This window comes from Macaca nemestrina, unplaced genomic scaffold (assembly GCF_043159975.1).
Source record: "Macaca nemestrina isolate mMacNem1 unplaced genomic scaffold, mMacNem.hap1 Scaffold_98, whole genome shotgun sequence".
NCBI lineage: Eukaryota > Metazoa > Chordata > Mammalia > Primates > Cercopithecidae > Macaca > Macaca nemestrina.
In genome coordinates, this window is record NW_027257889.1 from 159,676 (window position 1) to 174,325 (window position 14,650).

Genomic DNA, 14,650 nt, shown 5'->3' on the forward strand with positions numbered 1-14,650 from the left:
ACCCAGTGCCCACCAGGTCCTGTCAGCCAGGAGGACCCGTGCTCATCCCCTGAAGTATCCGTGGGAGCCTGCATCCCACAGGGACCTACATCTCGGGGCCAACCTCCATGGGGGCCTCTTGGTTGTGGTGGCAGGGGTGAGGGGTAGTTGACTTCCAGCCCTCCCATCCTGGCCACTGTATTTGTGGGGATCATTCAAGCCTGGGAGCTTCCTGGGGACCCCAGAAGGAAGAGAACAGGGTGGTCATGGCAGCCTCAGCTCCAGGCTCTGGGCCAGAAGTTGATAACGACCAATTGAGAGCAACCACTGAATTCAGTCCTCTTACAGATACACGAGAAGTTGGCGAAAAACTGAATGTCGACCATTCTATGGTCATCCAGCATTTGAAACCAATTGGAAAGCTGAAAAATCTTGATAAGTGGGTGCCTCATGAGCTGACCAAATATTTTAAAAATCATCCTTTTGAACTGTCATCTTCTCTTATTCTATGAAACAACAATGAACCATTTCTTGATCAGATTGTGACATGCCACGAAAAATGGATTTCATCCAACAGCCAGCTCACTGGTTGGACTGAGAAGAAGCTCCAAACCACTTCCCAAAGTCAAACTTGTACCAAAAAAAGGTCATGGTCACGGTTTGGTGGTCAGCTGCCGGTCTTCTGATCCACTACACTTTTTGAATCCTGGTGAAATCATTACATCTGAGAAGTATGCCAAGTTAATCGATGAGATGCATGGAAAACTGCAGCACCTGGAGCTGGCACTGGTCAACATGAAGGGCCCAGTTCTCCAGAATGCGTGACCACCTGTCATACAACCAGGACTTCAAAAGTTGAATAAACTGGGCTATGAAGTTTTGTCTCATCTGCCATATTCACCTGAACCCTCGCCAACCAACTACCACTTCTTTAAGCATCTTGACAACTTTTTGCAGGGAAAACGCTTACACAACCAACAGGGTGCAGAAAATGCTTTCCAAGAGTTCATCGAACCCTGAAAGCACGGAATAAACAAGTTTATTTCTCATTGGCAAAAATGTGTTCAATGTAATGGTTTCTTTCTTTTTTTTTTAAGACCTAGTCTCACTCTGTCGCCCAGGCCAGAGTGCAAAGGTGCAATCTTGGCTCACTGCAACCTCTGCCTCCTGGGTTCAAGAGATTCTCCTGCCTCAGCCTCTTGAGTAGCTGGGATTACAGGCACTTGCCACCACACTGGCTACTTTTTGTATTTTTAGTAGAGACGGGATTTCACCACGTTGGTCAGGCTGGTCTCAAACTCCTGACCTCCTGATTCACCCGATGCAGTCTCCCAAAGTGCTGGGATTACAGGTGTAAGCCACTGTGCCCAGTCCATTGTAATGGGTTCTATTTTGATTAATAAACATGTGTTGCAGCCTAGTTATAAAAATTTAAAATTCACGGTCCAAAACCACAATTACTTTGGCACCAACCTAATAATAGAAGAATTAAAAGAGGCCTTTATATTAGAGAGCCCATGGATGATAAAATAATAAAGAATATTACAATCTCCATAACCCACAAACTTGGTAAATTAGACCAACTGGATGAATTAAAAGGCACAATCTATTAATACTAAAACATAGGAGAAATAGGTAATCTAAAAATATTGATATCTACTTTAAAAATGGAATCAATACCTAATAACCTTGCAGAAAACCTATATATTCCAAAATCCTGACATTCTGTCATGTTGTTCTAACTGGTGGGATTCGGGGATTTCCATTTTGATAAGAACATAGGTGAGTCGCACACACTTACTTTTAGTGCTCATTGGTCAGGAAACCTATGTCCACTATAGGATACTGCAGAGCGATGCGTTTTGGAGAATTTAGGCAAGATAATATGATTTTCAGAGTTAAAGGAAGGCAACTTGTTTTATGTACAATAATTCCTCATAATATCACAGTGGATACCATAGTTAAACTTTGGGGTATCCCCAGGTACAATTCTTATTTGAGCCACATGTGAATTTCAGACATGCAGGCTTCCCAACTTTTGTGGCTTTCAACAGATGTGGAAGTTAATTCACAACCTACTTTGTGGAGGCATAAAATTCAATGAGCACTCATTTAGCATTTTATTTGAAATATTATTTTTGTAAACTTTGCATTTCCAATTAGGTGAAATTTTAAACCTGTTTCAGTTCTTATCCACTTTTTTTTTTTTTTCCCTGAGACGGAGTCTTGCCCTCTCACCCAGACTGGAGTGCAGTGTCATGGTCTTGACTCACTTCAACCTCCACCTCCCAGGTTCAAGCAATTCTCCTGCCTCAGCCTCCCAAGTAGCTGGGATTACAGGTGCCCACCACCACGCCCGGCTAATTTTTGTATTTTTAGTAGAGATGTGGCTTCCCCATGTTGGTCAGGCTGGTCTTGAACCCCTGATCTTGTGATCTGCCCACCTCGGCCTCCCAAAGTGCTCGGATTACAGGCCTGAGCCACCGTGCCTGCCCTCTCCACTCTTTTTAGGCAGAGGGGAGTAAGGTTTGCTTTAAGTTAGGAGGGACTCCCGTGTACCCAACCCATTTGTGTAAATTTCTTCCTTCAGAGTTCTTCAAATCAGCATCACCATTGTTAAAGGCCTCCCACATGGTAATAATTGTGCTACAGGGTTTTACGAACATGAAGTTTATGTTTGGCTGAATTAACCTCCTTGCTGTGGCACAAGGGGGCCATAGGTGTTTTCACCAATTATGAAGCGAGTTCACTGTGTAATGGCTACCAACTTTTCTGAGTACAATGAGACCAAACACATTCATACATAAATTCCATGAAGTGAATTTATTACTTACAAATAGCAAACAAAAGACAACAGAAGCCTAGGATTCAATATGAAGCGCTACCACAAGATCAGGAAGGCTATCCAGAGCAGATGGATGGAGTTTTGACTGTAAATGCTTCAGTTGCACTACAACTGAGGGACCCCAGAAAGCAGCCCACCTTGGGTTTTCTCCCACGATGTGGTTTGCTGGACACAAACGTTAAAGGCCACTCTGTTTTGAGCAGGGACTCTAACAGAGCCTGGGCTGTTCTGACCAATGTCACCAGATTATCAGGATATTGCATTCCCAGCATATCATACAGTTATCTTGAGAACTACCAGTAAGAAAGGGAGGAAAATGGCCCTGCACCCTTCAAACTGAAGGATCAGGATATTTGTTGTGGCAGAGGCACAGACAGTAGCGACAGAGTGTTCTTGTGAGCCATCTACTAGCTCTCTTGAACCATGAGGCACCATGGATGTACACCTCATCAGGAGGGTGTAGGGGACAGTGGCAAGGGGAGCAGCAGCACAAGAAACAAACAAGGCCACTACTTCTGCCTACATAATTACTATTGTCTTGGAGTGTACAGTAGTTAATAATGTTCACATGGCTGCCCTAAGCATACAGAGATGGTGACCAGAGTAGATGCAGGGACTACAGAGATACAGCCTGATTCTTGCTAATTAGGACTTAAGTGTCGGTTTATGTGCTGTGCTTCGGTGCATTAATAATCCAGGGCCTCAAAACTGCCTGTTAAGCACAGGCCAAATGTCATGCTGGGGTGCAATTAAACATTCATGTCTAGGAGATGAGAGCATTTTAGTGTGGGAGAAGATGACAACACCTGAAGACCACAAAACACTGTGCAGAACAAAGGGAAGGCCCATCGTCAGCTCATGGTTCTGACTCAGGTGACTGCTGATGTGTTACGGAACCATCAGCCGACAGCAGGTAGGTCAAGTTGAGCAGGTGTCCTGCATGAGGGCTGGTCCATTCCACTCGTGTTGCATTGCCAATTGTTTCAATAGCGTCTCATGCACCCCACTGGTGAGGAAGGAATGACACCCTAAGTTTACTGGCACCGTTAAACACATAATATCTATTACTAAACAGACAAGCCAGACATCAGTTATTAATTACATACAGAAAGATGGCATAAGCTCCCACAGGCCCAAACAGGGATTAACTTGGGAGCAGGGAGTGGTATCACATTAAAAAAGTGAGGATGTTCCTTTTTTTTTTTCCTTTTTTTTTGAGACAGAATCTTGCTCTATCACCCTTGCTGGGGTGCAGTGGTGTGATCTCGGCTCACTGCAAGCTCCGTCTCCCATGTTCATGCCATTCTCCTGCCTCAGCCTCCCTAGAAGCTGGGACTACAGGTGCCCACCACCATGCGTGGCTGATTTTTTGTAGTTTTAGTAGAGACGGGGTTTCACCATGTTAGCCAGGATGGTCTCAATCTCCTGACCTCGTGATCCGCCCGCCTCGACCTCCCTAAGTGGTGGGATTACAGGCGTGAGTCACTGTGCCCGGCCGAGGATGTTCCTTTGTTCCTACAGAGTACGTGATTGGTTTGTCTGTTGGTTGGTAGGGAACTGAATCATGTGACACTGACTGGTAAGACTGTAATACTCTAAAATACAATATATAAACTACCATACCATAATGGTGTAATACGATCCACTACAATACCAAAGACATCGATGAAAAGCCCAACGCTATCATAAGTGACTGAGAGACTGAATGCTTCCTCCCTCAGATTGGTTACAACGTATCGTCCTATGACAGTCCTCTCTCCTTCATTCAAAGTGAACGATCCAAATAACAGACAGAAATAATAAAGAATAAAGGGCAACAGATGCAAAGAACTCACGAGATGATACTCCATGATAAACTTTATGTACTTAGGAATTAATACCAACTCAGTATTAGCAAAAAATAAACATCTTTACATCAAGAGTAATTTTTCCTTTAATAAAGAAAGGTGGAATGTGTATAATGAACAAGGTATAATCAAAGTTTACCAAATGAGGCTAGTAAGACTATCTCAACAATTCATAATCATTGTTCACTGGTGCATTAATCACAGGGCAATACATACAAATGAAACTTACCTGGCCGGGCACGGTGGCTCATGTCTGTAATCCCAGCACATTAGGAGGCCGAGGCAGGCAAATCATGAGGTCAGGAGTTCAAGACCAGCCTAGCTAACATGGCGACACCCTGTCTCTACTAAAAAGACAGAGAATTAGCTGGATGTAGTGGCGGGCGCTTGTAGTCTCAAGTACTCAGGAGGCTGAGGCAGGAGAATCGCTTAAACCTAGGAGGTAGAGGTTGCAGTGAGCTGAGATCACACCACTGCACTCCAACCTGGGCAACAGAGTGAGACTCCATCTCAAAAAAAGATAATAATGAAATAAAAAAATTGAACTTACCTACATATTAGAAAAACATCAAACTTCAACCATGAATCCAGCAAATTATCAAATGAATAGACAAAAATTCTACCAACAAACTTAATATCATTATCTATGAAACTCAAGTACTACTGCTTAAAGAGCATCTACAGAACTCTCACCTCAAGGTTTCCCTGCAAAACAACGTGAAATGCATACTCAAGAATCTTTAAGAATGAGTCACTGATAAAAACAATATACTTGTAACTTGTGTAACATTTCATACACTTTTTTCAAACACTGCACGATAACTAATTTGCATCAGGCTTTCCAAATTAGAAAAGCTTCACTTATAGAGCTTCTTTCCCATGGGAGTTTTCACAGGACTTTTCAAGTAAATGTGAAAACTGAAAATATTCTTGCAGTTTCTAAACTATTAGAGTTTTAATCCTGTGTACGTTCTTGTATTTACAAGGTCCAGCCAGCTACAGTGTGCATTTTCATATGTCCTTGAGTGGGGATGAGAGAAATGAAACATTCCCACATTCTGGACATTCATAGGGTTTTTCTCAGGAATGAGCTAATGTCTTCAAATGGAACTAACACAACTGAAGGCCTTACCACAAATTTAAATTCAAAAGGCTTTTCTCCACTCTGAGTCCTCCCAAATCTTCAAAAACAGGAAAATCTGAAGGCTTGACCACATTTCCTACATTCTTAAGGTTTCTCTGCAGTGTGAGCCTTTTCATGTTTATGAGAGAACGGGAAAGAGTAAATGTTTTACCACATTTCTTACATTCAAGGGGCTTTTTTTTATTTATTTGTTTGTTTATTGATTTATTTATTTAGAGATGGAGTCTCACTCTGTCACCAGGCTGGAGTGCAGTGGCACAGTCTCGGCTCACTGAAACCTCCGCCTCCTGGGTTCAAGTGATTCTCCTGCCTCAGCCTCCTGAGTAGCTGGGATTACAACCATATGCTACCACACCCAGCTACTTTTTGTATTTTTAGTAGAGACGAGGTTTCACCATGTTGGCCAGGATGGTCTCGATCTCCTGACCTGGTGATCCGCATGCACAGGGCTTTCCCCCAACCCCCTGTTGCTTTTTATGTCCTTGAAAAAGAACTAAGACCACTGAAATGTGCCACCATGCCCAGCTAATTATTTTTATTGATTTATTTATTTATTTGTTTTGAGACAGAGTCTCGCTGTGTCGCCCAGGCTGGAGTGCACTGGTGCGATCTCGGCTCACTGCAAGCTCCGCCTCCTGGGTTTACGCCATTCTCCTGCCTCAGCCTCTCGAGTAGCTGGCGTGAGCCACCGCGCCTGGCATTATTTTATTTTTTGTAGAGACAGGGTTTCACCATGATGCTCAGGTTGTTTCACATTGTTTTAATCCAAGCTGGTTATAAACTCCTGGGCTCAAGCAATACACACTCCTTGGCCTCCCAAAGTGCTGGGATTATAGGCTGAGTCACTACACCCAGCCTCTATATCATGACTTCTTTCATGGCGAGTAAGGTGACTGGAACGAATGTAGGCTTTACCGCATCTCTGACATTCATAGAGTTTTTCTTCAGTATGAATTATTTCATGGAGGTGAAGGGAACTGAGGCGACTGAAGGCTTGGTCACATGGTTTACATTCATAGGCTTTCTCTCCAGTATGAGTACTTCCATGGTTACAAAGGGAACTCAAAGGACTAAAGGCTTTGCCACGTTGTTTACATTCATAGGGTCTCTCTCCAGTATGAATGCTTCCATGGTCACGAAGGGAAGTGGAACAGCTGAAGGCTTTATCACATTTGGTACATGTATAGGGTCTTTCTCCAGTGTGAGTCCTTTCATGCGTCTTAAAGGAACAAGAAAATCTGAATGTTTTTCTACATTCCTTACATTCGTGGGGTTTCTCTCTAGTGTGAGTTCGTTCATGTATTAGACAACAACCGGAAACAGTGAACGCTTTACCACATTGTTTACATTTATAGGGTTTTTCTCCTGTGTGAGTTCTCTGATGTCTTTCAATTGAATTGAGAACATAAAAAGCTTTCGCACATATAGCAAATGTATAACTGGATTTCCACTGTGCATTATCATGTGTCTTCTAACACCTGGAACAGAAACGAAGAGTTTCCCACACTGTTCACATTTATATTGCTTCTCTCCATATGGTTTGTATCCGGAGTGAGCTGGGATGTGCCTATTAGGGAGGGAATGGCGCACAAAGACTTTTCCACAAATACTTCATTCACATTGTTTTAATCCAGGAGAAATGCTCTCATTCAGATCAAGCTTTGGAATTTGGCTGACAACTGTCCATACTGACTACCTTCTTTGCTTTCACACAGTCTCTGTATCACATGATTTCTGTAAAAAAAAAATGACAAGCACATTATTATTGCTTGGTTTAATAACTTTCTACTTATTAATAGGTCTTTGACTTACACTGCTACCAATACCAAGGAAAATGCTTTTTTTTGTTGTTGCCATGACTGAATTATTTGAAAGTAAATGGGTTACTACTGAAAACACAGCTACCACCTGCATGGCTATGACCAAATTAGTAACATTCGTGTACACAATTTTGTAGTACTATTTTCAAGTAAACTGTTTTCCAAACACTGACTGCTACGCTGAAGTACATTGCATTTTGGGTGAAATTTTTCTAAAAAGAAATAAATTTCAAGTGACTCTTATTTGCTTTGATCGCTTGTTTTTAAGTTCATGACAAGCTAAGATTCCTTCAGAGGACTTTATTTCCTCTTCTCAGTGCAAATTATCTTATCTCTTTCCCAGATTTTTCAAAGTGATCTTCAATATTCTGACCTTTCCATTTGCTTCCTAAAATACAGACCCACAAAATTATCACAAATTATTACAAACTATAGAAACATTACTAGATTTAATGTTCATTGTACATAGTGCCCATGCCTGATTTCTTCACCAAATCATTCCCTTGCCACATTCCAAATCACCAATAGCACTGATGATAGGGAAATAATTCTGTAATTAAGTGAAATGTGTTGTCATTCTCACCTACAGAAACCAGGTTCCTGCAAGTTTCCTGCATCACTTCTCTGCAGAGAATCTTCTGAGAAGAATCTAGCAAAGCCCATTCCTCCTGGGTAAAGTTCACAGCCACATCCTCAAAAGCCACGGAGTCCTAGAACATCCCACACATGTGGATAGAAGGATGGGTGGGACTGACAGCACTGGGAATCTATAGTCAATCCATAAGCTGTTTACATGATTCTAAAATTTCCAAGCATTTATTCTGTGACTTGATTGTCACAACTCTTACTCTGTTCACACATACTCCCTCCCACGCAGCAGTACGAATGCTAGAATTGAACTATTCAAAAAGGCAACAGCAAAGTAGAAACACCCATCTTATTAGAGAATCCAGGGAGTAAGATGTGCTGCTAGGAGTTACCTTTTAACTTCACTTTGTACATTTCTAGTATCTGTCATAATAAAGTCCTACCTGATGTGCACAACGGAGTTAATATTATCAGTCCTGAGACTACTTATTCTTAAAAACGCCTGCTCACAAAGTTTCATCTTTGTTTGTATTAGTAACTTACATTTTGAAAGGGATTCCACCAACCCAAGTAATAAGAATGACTCACTGCATCTAAATGGCTTATGCAATATATTTGCCAAAACTTTTTCTGCTGAAGGTCCATTATATTGTGTCACTGCAGTGGTGCTTAGGGAACCAGACACCAAAACACAGTCTGAACACTAAGTGTTCAATGAGTTTCCCTGGTAGACAATATTTTACACGTGCTGTCACTTGTTAACTGAGGAATTGAGCCCATTCCATGTGATTACACCAAGACAGAGTAGGCTCACTAAATTTAACTGAGTAGTAAATTAAACCAATAATTGATATTTGGTAATACTAATGCCACAATTTTAAAAATTTCCATTGCACAATATCAAGGTAGAAAAGAATAAGAGGAAATGTGACACATGTTTTTTAAAATGACATTTATATCACCATTTCCAGATGTTATTCCTATGAAATCACGTAAATTCCCAACTCAGGTTGTTTTTAGGCAAGAAAAACTACTTTTTCTTATGTAGTAAAAATGACAAACGTCTAATGATTTTTAGTCATCTAAAAAAAGAGTGATGGCTTGTCTAACATACTTCTAAGATTTTCAAATGAAAATATTCAGGACAGCACAGTATTAGCAGAGAGATGAGCAAGCAGATCAAAGGGAAAAAAAAGTGTTAATGACCCAGCATTCATATGGAAAGTTGATGAATGATAGAGTAGGCACTATAGAAGAGAAAAAGAAATCACATGCGTTTTAAAATATGAGACAAACCAGGCTGGCATCTACTTGGGAAAATGCATTGCATTCTTCTCTATTCCATGAACCATAATCAACTTATTATATATTCAAATATGAAAGATAAAACCAGAACACTTTCAGAAGTCACAGGAAGATTTTTTTTTTTTTTAACGAAGGATTAGGCAGAATTTCTTTTATGTAAGAAAACAGTAATAAAGGAACAGACAAACTCAAACATATTAAAATTTAGGGAATAAAAAGAAAATAGAGTGGGCAGGGCATGGTGGCTCACCCCTGTAATCCCAGCAGCTTGGGAGGCTGAGGAGGGCGATCACCTGCGGTCAGGAGTTTGAGACCAGCCTGACCAACATATCAAAACCCTGTCATTTTGTTGTTTGTTCGTTTGTTTGTTTTTTGAGACGGAGTCTCACATTGTCGCTTGGGCTGGGGTGCAGTGGCAACATCTTGGCTCACTGCAACCTCCACCTCCCGGGTTCAAGCAATTCTCTTGCCTCAGCCTCCCGAGTAGCTGGGATTACAGGTGCCTGCCACCAGGTTCAGCTAATTTTTTTGTATTTTTAATAGAGACAGGGTTTCATCATGTTGGTCAGGCTGCTGTGGAACTCCTGACCTCATGATCGGCCCACCTTGGCCTCCCAAAGTGCTTGGATTACAGACCTGAGCCACTGTGCCAGGCCTAATACCCCGTGTTTACTAAAAATACAAAAATTAGCTGGGTGTGGTGGTGGGTGCCTAAAATCCCAGTTAATCGGGAGGCTGACACAGGAGAATCACTTGAACCTGGGAGGCGGAGGTTGCAGTAAGCAGAGATGGCGCCGTTGCACTCCAGTTGGGCTACAGAGCAAGACAGTGTCTCCAAAAAACAACAACAACAACAACAACAACAAAACAAAACCCTCAGATATCCAGAGAAGAGGATACAGATGTGTCCACTGTCATTAATTCTTCACCATGCTACAAGAGGGAAACTGACACTTTGGTGAATCTTTGTAAATCATCAATTTATCTATCACACTTTTATTTCACTGGTAGCATTGACAAAGCTAAGCCCTACAATTCCATTTGAAATCACCCTTGAAAAGAACAGACCTTTAAAACTTACTACACTCACTCCGGGGAAGAAATAAATACGAATTTTTAGCAAATAAAATACATCATTTTACTTTGCCTCTTTGGAAATAGTATGTTTATCTTTCAAGCTGTACAAGTAAAATGTATCTTACAGTCAATGAAAAACTGAAACTCAAATCAGCGGACAAGCCTTTTCAAGGTAACAAATTCAGGGAGAGGCAGTGCTGACTCCAACACAGACCTTTCTAAGTGTCACGGCAGCCATTCTATCCCTCGGGACACCCATCCTGTTCAGTAAAGTACTCAGTGACCACCTAGGAGGCACTGCCACTGCTCTTTGTCCTCCTGTGTGCCTTCAGTGCATTTTCATGCTCAGGTTGTTGCACATCCTCTCTGGGGTGGGTTTTCCTTGTCCTTTGGGACAGTTTTTCTCTCTTCACAAGTCTGAGACAATCTAGAGAGCAGAAATCATTTCTGCCTTTTCCTCTCAATATCAGCATCCCACTGGCAGACCATCAATGTGTCTCCGAGGAATAAAAACTCTGGCTGGAGGAACAGTTTTAATGACCTAGCTTTAATGACATTACGTTGTATTGTCCATTCATTTTAATGTCCTAAAATTTTAATAACCCTAAGGGGTCACCATTTTAGATGAAATTATACCAGGAGATTCCTCTAAGGCCAAGAGCATCCAGCTACTCCCCTGAGAGACTCTACCCCCTACCTCAGGCTGTCCTTGGCGATGAGATGACCCCAGGGCTGATACTCACTAGACCCTCCAATAGACATGGCCACTGTGGGTATCCTGGGTCATCCCCAGACAGTTCTAAAATTCCAGGACTAGGAAAAGACAGGAGGGTGGCTGAGAACACAGCACCCTGTAAAGTTTTCACAGGGGGACCTCAACCTAAAGACATTTTGGTAATATGTACACTTAGGAAAGATGAAAAGAAGAGAGGCACAAAGATTTTTTTTTCTACAGTAGAGTGTCAGATGATTTATTCTCCGCTTTCCTCTCCTGTAAAGTGCTTGGAAACAGAAAAATATTTTGGCCAAGGTGGTTCGTGCCTGTATTCCCAGCACTTTGTGAGGCCGAGGTGGGAGATAAATTAAAGTCAGGAGTTCGAAACCCACCTAGCCAACATGGCAAAACCCTGTCTCTACTAAAAATACAAAAATTAGTTGGACGTGGTGGTGGAAGCCTATAAGCCCAGCTACTTGGGAAGCTGAGGCAGGAGAATCGCTTGAACCCGGGAGTTAGAGGTTGCAGTGATCTGAGACTGCGTCATTGCACTCCAGCCTGTCTACAGGGCGAGACTCCGTCTCAAAAAAAAAAAAAAAAATATATATATATATATATAAATATACATTTAAAAGTATTACATGTAGATAGTATTTGAAGTTATGGGACTGACTGTAGGTAGAAACAAGAGAAGGCAAGGAAAGTTTTTATATTTATATTTATATATAATTATATAAAATTAATATACATAATTATAATATATAAATATATCATATAGGCTGGGCACAGTGGCTTACACCTGTAATCCCAGCAATTTGGGAGGCCGAGGTGGGCAGATCACTTGAGGTCAGGAGTTCGAGACTAGCCTGACCAACATGGAGAAACCCCATCTCTACTAAAGATACAAAAATTACCCAGGCGTGGTGGTGTGTGCCTGTAATCCCAGCTACTCAGGAGACTGAGGCAGGAAAATCACTTGAACCCGGAAGGTGGAGGTTGTGGTGAGCCCAGATTGCGTCATTGCACTCCAGCCTGGGTGACAAGGGTTAAACTCCGTCTCAAAATAAATGAATAAATAAAACAAGAAATATATATTTACGTCTATTGTAATACATAAATGTATATATAAATATACATTTATTATAAATTTATTGATATATGAAATATGATTATTTCTGAGATAGTGTCCGGCTCTGTCACCCAGGCTGGAGTGCAGTGGCACTATCATAGCTCATTGGAGCCTTGAACAGATGGCTCAAGCGATCCTCCCACCTCAGCCTCCTGAGTGGCTAGGATTGCATGCACACACCACCATGCGTAGCTAATTTTAAATTTTTTTGTGGAGACAGGGTCTTCCTTTTTTGCCTAAGCTGGTCTTGAGCTCCTGAGCTCAAGTGATCTTCCTGCCTCAGGCTTCCAATGTGTTAGATGTGGGCCACTGCATCTGGTCTAATGCATTTTTTAATTTGCGAGTTTATATTATTTGATATTTTGAAGTATTGAATGTGTTGAACAACCAACTTGCAGAATTCTCGAACAATGGATGGTCAGCTCTCATGTCCTGGTTCAAATCGCCCCAGCACACCATGGCTAGAAACCTTTCAGCCAACTTCCACTTATGTGTCCTGGGGCAGGACAATGTCACTTGGCCAATCCCCACTAAGAGGGACTCCAGAAAGGCAAGAAACTATTCTGTTCTCTATAATGGAACCTGACTAGGGAGAAGGCAGCTGGGAGGGCCAGCTGGGTCCTCCAACCAGCAGCGTCCACCATCGACCCACTGCCCTAGAACTACACCGTGCTGGGCATTTGGGGTGCTGTTATGAGCAAGAGTTTCCATTTTTCTTCTCATGGGACCTTCATGCTAGTGGCAAGAGACAAATTTTTTTTTTTTTTGAGAGAGAGTTTTGTTCTTGTCACTCAGGCTGGAGTGCAATGGTGTCATCTCGGCTCACTGCAACCTCTGCCTCCTGGATTCAAGCAATTCTCCTGCCTCAGCCTTCAGAGTAGCTGGGATTACAGGATTGCACCACCACGTCTAGCTAATTTTTGTATTTTTAGTAGAGATGGGGTTTCACCATATTGGCCAGGCTGGTCTGGAACTCCTGAGCCACTGCACCCAGTCAAGAGGGAGATTTTAAATCAATAAGTAGAATTGTGATGAATGCCAAAAAGAAGAATGTGTGTGATGGGGAGGGGACCTAAGTTATTGTCTCACATTTTAACACTTTTGTAGGCAATAACTAAAAACTGAGAAGCTTAAAACAACACACACCTTTAAGCCAATTTTGGCAAGCTAGTAGTTGAGCACATTTTAGCGGATCCTGTGTTTGGGATCTCACGCCAAGCAGCTGGGAGGCATCCTCATCTGAGGCTCCACCAGGGCAGAATCCATTTCCAGGTCCACTGAGGTTACCGGCAGAATTCATTTCCTCAGACCCGCTTGGCAAGGGCCCAGCTTTTTGCTTCCTTGCCTACGGGGGCCCCTCCAAAGGTCCTTTCTCAGCACAGCATCTCCTTCCTGGAGCGCCTGCAGGCGGAACCTTCCTCTCTAGTGTGCGAAGGTGATGCACCGTGACAGTGACGTCGCATTGCTTTTGCCAGGCTCTATGGGTTAGAAGCCAGTCACCGGTTTTGCTCGTACCCAAGGTCAGGAAGACTATGCAAGGGCATAGGTTATTGGGAAGTCAGTCACTTTAGGGTGTGGCTGCCACCACTGAACTTGGTGAGAATTTAAGGGTTGGTAGAAGCTGGCCAGGTACAGGGGTGAGGGTGTGTCAGGCAGGGGTGAGGGCATGGAGGGGGATGCAGAGGCCTGTACCCTGGAATGTCCTTTCACTCCCTAAGGTTTTGTTCTCCTGATCCCTGAGTACATCCCAGAACACGGTGGGGCCCTAGCAGGGGAGAGGTAGGGAAGCATGTGTTGTTCATCTGGGGAGCTTGTTAGGCAAATCAGATTAGGGGCCAGGCTTTCAGTGGTGGGTGCGAGTGTGGGAGTGATGAGTGTACAGGTGTCTGTGGGAAAAGCGATGGGGATGGGGTCAGCCCCAGCCACCATGAAGACCTTAACTGTGCATCCACCCATCCCAGCAGCCTCCCTGAGTGAGTGCCTTCAGGGTGCAGGTCCTGTTTTGCACATGGAAGTGAATCAGAGTGGGACACTGCCTTGCCTTAGAGAGGTCACACTTCTCCTTCTTCTTCGTTTTTTGTTTTTTTTTTTTTTGTTTTTTTTTGTGTTTTTTTTTTTTTTTTTTTTTTTTTAACTTGCAACAGAGTCTCACTTGTTGCCCAGCCTGGAATGCAGTGGTGTGATGTTGGCTCACTGCAACC